Genomic DNA, 7,478 nt, shown 5'->3' on the forward strand with positions numbered 1-7,478 from the left:
CCTACTTGTAACTGCTGAAGTGCCTTTCTTTCTCCAGTGCAGGAGGAACTCTGATCAAACTTGCCGCATGCGTATCATCTGGAATGGCAGTGTTTACAGTGCTGTCAGAAAGGGCAAGAGCACAATTTCCAGATGCCAGCTCTTTGGATACCCTCTCGTATTTCCTTTATTTAACTAAACTTGCAGTAATATAGAGCAATAGGGAAAACCATCAAGGGATGGACTGTTGTGAAATCACTCTTATTTCCTGAGATCCTGGCCTTATACTTCTTAAGGTTCTCTTTTTTGTTGTTACAATTTGCTGAGACAGACAGACAGACAGACAGACAGAGAGAGAGACGGGGAGAGAGAGAGAGAGACTCATTTCTTGTGTCATTATGGAAATAAAAGTCCAAGGCTTCAGTTCGTTGCTGACACTGCCAAGGAAACATGAGGATCTCTAACCTCCAGTACAAAGTACCCATAAGGTACCAAGCATCAAAGCATATTAAAAGATATTAACTACATATTTGCTTATGAACAAGATAAAAAGCAGTATGGCCCCCAGGTTCTCAAGCTGTGAGTGGAACAGCTTTGCAATTTGCCTGCGAAACTGCATTTTGATCTTAATGAATATAAAATGGCTACCATTAAAAGTAAAACAGATTATTCCAGGCCTTTCAGGGCCCATAGCTCTTTGGCGGTCATGGAGGGCCACTATGATCTTTCATTAAAATCTCACAGCAGGCCTCTCTCGCTGGCAAATCAAGCCTTGGCTGTCTAGGCGATTGGCTACATTTAAAAGTAATTTTCCGAAAATCTACACAGATTTTCAATTTGGTAATGAAAGTCGTAAGAGAATGCAGCAGGCAGCGTTCTGTCGAATGTCATTACTAATCCAGTGCTCGCATTCATTAGGAATTCAACTGCCCCCATAACTATCTGGCTGATGGCAGCCTGCCATTTCAGCTCAGTTGTAATCTCCATTTGTTAATGAGTAGCATGTGTTAATTGTTGTCAGCATTCCTGCCACACATCCCTTCTGTAACAACATATTTTACCTGCTGAAAGGTGATGGCAAGGCACATTCAGAGCCTGCTGTCTTGCAGGAGAAGAGGGATTTTGGAGGCTAGAACAAGGGTTCAAAATCTTTGGGAACAACAGGACAAAGAAGGGAGAAAGAATATCATGAACATACTAAGCTTTTGTCCAGTTTAGCTGCTAGAATATAGATCTGATTGAGCATTTATCTTTGGGATAGATGAAAGAAATGGACAGGCTTAGAAAGATATTTGCCAGATTTCTACAATATGCTAGACTGGGCTAAAATAGAGGAGGATCATCTGTTGTTCAGTGCATGGTAGGAACTTAATCATCTCTTACCATGTCAGGTGAACCAGCCATCAGATGAATGTGTAATTTCAATGGTTTGGGGGGAGGACACTGTAAATACAGAAATTGTGTTTGCTTACTCTGACTTTAGCATGTTGCAGGAACCCAGCCATTAAGTATGTTAGAGTCCAACTTCAGAAATACAGGGAGCAGTCTTCTACTGAGACCAACTATTGGGGAGACTGCCCTATCAGAAATTCCCTCTAGGCACTCTGCTGTCAAAGGCTAGTTTCAAAGAAAGTCTTCTGTATGGTGGTTCTCTCTTCCTTCTGGATATTGAGAAGGGCTCCTAAGAACTACGTGCATGACTGTCTCAATGTTTTTCAAGTTATTTTCATGGTTAAGCCATTTTTGTTCCTTCATGACTCTTTCCTTTTCCTGAAAAAGCATATGTGCATACGTATCCCACAGTTGCATTCTCTGTAAACACATGTGAAGTGTTAACATAACAGAAAGAGAGCTCTGATGCTATAATAGTTCAGGGAGCAACTGATGTGAATTTTACAAAACTGACATGCAAAATAAGAGTAGCCTCCCCTGGTAAGAAAGAAGCTGAAATCACACACTGTAGAAAGACAGCCTGTTCAGTGGTTACCGAAATTTGAAGAGAGGAAATCTCTGAAGAGAGACCTGAAGCCAGGCAAGAGTCAAACTGGGCTAGATGAAGGAGACTTAGATCTTTGTCTCAGCCAAACTTCAGCTGGGAGGTGAGCATCATGCTGCCCTCAGGTGGCTGTGTAAAAGAAAGATGAACAACGATTGTTTCTTGGTTTCTTCCAAACCATGTGAGGAAAAAATAGCAGGATTTAATAGCAAGTCCTTAATGAGAACAATGCCAATGTCTTACACAATGAAACGAGAAAATGTAAGACACCCACTTCATTTTTGTATTGAATCCGGTGTGGGGAATGGGTTTTGCATTCCCTGTGCTCCTAATTTTTTGTAGTCCACTTTTTGATGTGTACTGACAGACCCATGTCACCTGCATTGATGTGCAGACTAGAACATACTGTAGCTGTCTTATGGATTCCTTATCTCTCCAAAGTAATGTGCATTTTAAAATAATAAATATTCGGTAGTGCATAGTCTGTGAGGAAATGTTTGGAATTCTATATTCTGAGGAAAACATGGATAAAGCACATATTTAGACAATATTTTCATGGAGTTTTGAAAAAGCATCTATTAATGTGAAAATGAAGATAAGTAAACTTATATATGGACGTGTGAAACTGTCATATGCCAGAATCTGTTGCATCCATTCTTATTTTGCATGCTGAAGGACTCTTTCAAACTGAACATTTCCTAGAAAGAAATCACTTTCTGTGGATTATCAGATGCAACTATTTCAGCATGTCTATATACTAAGGATGAAACATTCCTCCATGAGACTTTATTATTCTCTGTGCTTGGCAGTCAGTTCCACTTAAATTCCAGTTTAATAAAGAGAATCTCTAAATTAATTCCAGAGTTGTAGTATGTGCAATTTCCTGAAATTTGGAGTACTATTGGTATGGTGTCTTTTTCTTCCTCTACATTATTGATAAGTGGACACACATAAATAAGACTGCAAAAACAACAATGCAGCAGTTTTCATGGGATCATTCCAATGACTGCATCAAGATTTGTTTTTCATGGTATGTTACTGATATGCCCACATGTTCCCTAAAACTGAAAAACTTAAATTTGATGCAAATGAATGTACAACCAAATCAAATTTAATTTTATGGAGTTTTATCAATGCAATACAGCTACAAACATAGAGTAAAAAAAAACAAAACCACTACGCATAAAGAATTGTGATCCAATTATGCACTGAGTCATATCAAGGTCATTTTGTCACATTAGTATTATAGAGCTGGGTGAGAGATGTAAATGAATTGAAAAAATGGTGAACTGTTCATTTGTACTTTGCAAAGACAGGAAAGTTTTTTTAAAAGGAGAAAATTTTGCTTTATTCCAAGCAGTGGCTTCAGAGAATTTAGCAATTCTGATAAATGTTCCAGTTCAAGGTCAAAGATCCTCTTTTGAACAAGCAGAGTAAGGTGAAAACCACCCTGCTATAGTCTGCCAAGAAAACGTCGCAAAAGCGGCATCCCCCCAAAGGGTCAGACATGACTCAGTGCTTGCACAAGGGACCTTTCACCTTTTTTCACCAAGTATGGCAAAGTTCAGGAAAGGAAAGGGAAGGTCAAGACAAGGAGGTTTCAAAATTCAGATAGCACCCTGGACAGCTCCTTAAGTCAGATTGGCCTCAGATATTGATTAGTATTCTCACACTGTACCTTAATTTAAGTTGCAGATCTATCTGGTTGACTAGCTTCACCTTTGAGTGGAGCTCTTCAGTTAAAAGGACCTGGTAATTTCCTCTTTTACCCTTGAAGTAACTCTTTGGCCTCATCATTATAAATGAGGAGCCATGATATAGTCTCCTTCGCTTGGTTCCAGTTTGGAAACAAGACTGGGCAAATCAGAACTCCAAAACCTGATGGAAAATTGAAGACAAGTACTTCAGAAGTTCAATACATGTGGCCAGTTGTGCCTCCCCAGCTAACATTGTGCATATTTTCATATGTAGGAACCCACCCATCAATGCCATAATTTTCTCTACTCTTCCCTTTGTTGACAACTTCCCATGAGATGGGCAGCTATATAAATTTGACTGATAAATAAATAAATAAATAAATCCCAAGGGCTTAGTGAAGATAACAATACTTTTAGTGCAACCACAAGTTAAAATACCCAGTTAAAATATAAATTGTGATATTTAAAAAAATGTAGTTTATTGGGGCACATGCCCTTGTACTATGTAATATGTGTTGCCTGCATTAGCCACAATATAGAGTAAATAGCATAGCTTCTTGAATCTAATATGGAACCTTGATGAATGCAATAGTTATTTACCCCAATTGGAAGTACTTCTAAAAACAGTTTGCATAATATTAGACCTGACATGCTTGCTAACAGAGGGCATAATGGGAAGGAACTTTATGCAACTATTCTTGGCTGAAACTAAAGAGATTTGGATCAGTTGCATCTGTCTGGGAGACTAATAAGGTTATGATTATGAAAACTGAGTTAAATCAGGCTTCCTTGGAGTCATTTTGTAGATCTTCAGGTAAACGTTTCTGTCCAAAGTGACCAGAACCAAACCTTAAACTTTATGAAATTTCATTTGGAGAGCAACCAAAATTATTACTTTGCTTTTGTGTGCCTGCCAGGTTGAAGAAATACAAAGCTAAGTAATTCTGTCAACCTATTTTCATCAATATGGAGATGAGGAGAGTAATAAAAAATCTCCCTATCTAGTTTGTACATTTTTCTAATCATTTAAAAAAGAAGAGTTACAGAAATACTACCTCATTTGTAAGTGGACAGGAATTGCACTTTTTAAAAATAAATGAGGATTTTTTTAATAACCATTATATATTGCATATAAAGCTATAGCGGTTTATAGAAAGGTTTCTTTCCTTTCCTGGCACTTCCAGGAAGGACAATTGTGAAGGTGTGAATCATGTAGTCACATGGCCATTCCAGGAAAAGCCTGGGTAGAAGCTTCTAGTCTGTGAAGAGTCTGACATCACTGTAAGGTTTCTGGGCTTTCTAAAAGTTAAATAAAAATGGAAAACACCCCCTACCCCAGAGGCCTTATCCTTTTAGAACATAAGTGTAACCCCCATCCATCTCTACTTTGGAATTTTTTTTTTCCCTGCCAGAGAATGAACATTAGCTGGTCTTCATTCTGCCAGTATTCATCCTGCCATGAATCCACTAAAAGTTAATCCCAAAATTAATTCACAAAATTAATTCATTATGACAGAAATCTTTATAATCTCTATCTATTTTCTTATCTTAATAATTTCAAGTTCTATTTGACCTTCTTTACTAATGGGGCAAAACAACTTTGCAAAAATTATCATACTTATTTCTATATGCATTTTTCTGAGTGTGACAATAGAGACATTGAAAAATGTATTTTGAGTAGATACTTATCAAATATTAAAATAGACAGTGTGGTATAGTGGTTATAATGTTGGACTGACACTGGGAGACCCTCATCCACAGAAGCTTACTGTGTGATGCTGAGCCAGTCATCCTCTCTCAGCCACTCTACATCATCGCATTGTTACTGTGGGGAAAAGTAGGAGCTGGGCGGATTATGTACACTGCCTTGAGCTCCTGAAGAAAAGGTGGGATATACATCAAATAAGTAAAGAAAAGGTAGGCATATTGTCCTTTTCTCTCTCTCTCCAAAATGTATCACATTCTGAAAAGCTCAGCGTTTGGGTCTATATGCCTTCCGTTTTATGCTATGTATTCAACAGTTTTGACACTGAGATATAAACTTACCCTCCATCTCCAAGGAAGTGGGGGTTGGAAAAAGAAAGTGGTCACTGGCTGTTCTTTCTATTATTAACAGGAAAATGGATTAACTAGGAGTTCACCAATCTCAGTGCTGAGGGAAGAATTTCACATTCCATGATGGTTTGCTATCATTTGCATTTTATTAATTCTGATTCTTTTAAGCAAGAACAACTGTTCTTTCATGGAACTTTGGTGGGAAGCTTCAGATTTTTTACTCATCCAAAATAATCCTCCTAAAAATGATATTTTTCTTGCATTCCTGGTAATGTTAGAGAGAGAGAAAGAGAAAGGAGAGAGGCTAAAAGGTATGTGACAGTCACTGATTTCTTCCCTAGAGCCACAGAAACTTATATGAGCAAATTCTTCATTTGACCAAAATGAATGGTCAATGGAAAAACAAATGTAAGTTTGATATCGCTGGTATGGGCTGAGACAGCTTGCGGCTTCAACGTAATAGACTTCCTTGAATGGATTAGGATCATCCAAAGATGCCTACATCTTTCTGTCAAAATGGATAGTTGTGTCCACAGCACAGGCATGGGGTCGCCCTTAATCCATGACCTTAGAATACAAAATAGCAGGCACAGGCATAAGAACGAAATGAGCAACTCTTCTGAAAGTTTCTCTGAAGCCTATTCATTTCAACATGATGCCCTTTTACCAAGGGTGAGGTTAAGGGAGAGAGGAGAGAAGGAGGGAGGAAGAGGAAGGGAAGAAGGCAATTAAGCATTAAAGCACTGATTGATGCTGGGACAGAATGCCTAACAGTAAAAGCATGTTTTCTCTATTCCAAAATAATGAGGCAAAGCCATCCCTAAGAAGAGATTAGCTGCTATCAGATGATATTTCTATGGGATCACTGCTGTTTCACATAGAAAGGGAAGGAAGGAGGGAAGGAAGGAAGGAAGGAAGGAAGGAAGGAAGGAAGGAAGGAAGGAAGGAAGGAAGGAAGGAAGGAAGGAAGGAAGGAAGGAAGGAAATCTCTTTTAGGTAGTTGCTAGTAATATTACAGATCTCAAGCATCATCAACCTAAATTTGCTTGATTCTGTTGTTCGGCAGCCTGATGGCCTTTTAAAAGTGTTGTATTCAATCACTGTCAAGATTTAGTTTGATAGCTAAGCATGATATTGTATGTATTCTCAAGATTGCCATTGACTTAAATGTGTGGCGATGGAAATGGAGTAAACCAATGGATTGCTAGTCTGTTTTTTGTGAAAGCTTCATTATTAACATTGGATCAGAAATTGTCTAATAACAGCATCACACTTTGTTCAGTTCTTTTACCCCAAGTAATATGCAAAACAGGTATATTCATTGTTGCATTCCCCCCAGTGAAAAAGATCCAAATTTACCTCCCCCTCCCATTCTACAATGTCATTACATCATCATGACATGCCCTGCAACTGTTGGTAGCCAAAACAATAGTAAAAACAAAAATGCAACCCTTGTCCACAAAAAGATTCCCTATCCCTGTTCTACATAATTAGTAGTTGATCTAAGTTTTGTTCAGAAGCTGAGCATAGTTTCATTACTAATGTAAGAATTTTCAAGGTTGCCACCATTACTAAAGATTTAAACTGAATTGTTTCCTAGATGCATCTAGATTTGCTAGGTGATCTTGAATGAACAAGACTGCACTTTAGAAAATCATTAGAGAAACAAATTCAGGATGGTTGTATGCCTTGTTATGTGGGTTCTTCTGGATCCAGCTTTGTTCATAGAGGTCCAGATGGCTATTGTAGTC

This window comes from Candoia aspera, chromosome 1 (assembly GCF_035149785.1).
Source record: "Candoia aspera isolate rCanAsp1 chromosome 1, rCanAsp1.hap2, whole genome shotgun sequence".
In the NCBI taxonomy this organism is placed as follows: Eukaryota; Metazoa; Chordata; class Lepidosauria; order Squamata; family Boidae; genus Candoia; species Candoia aspera.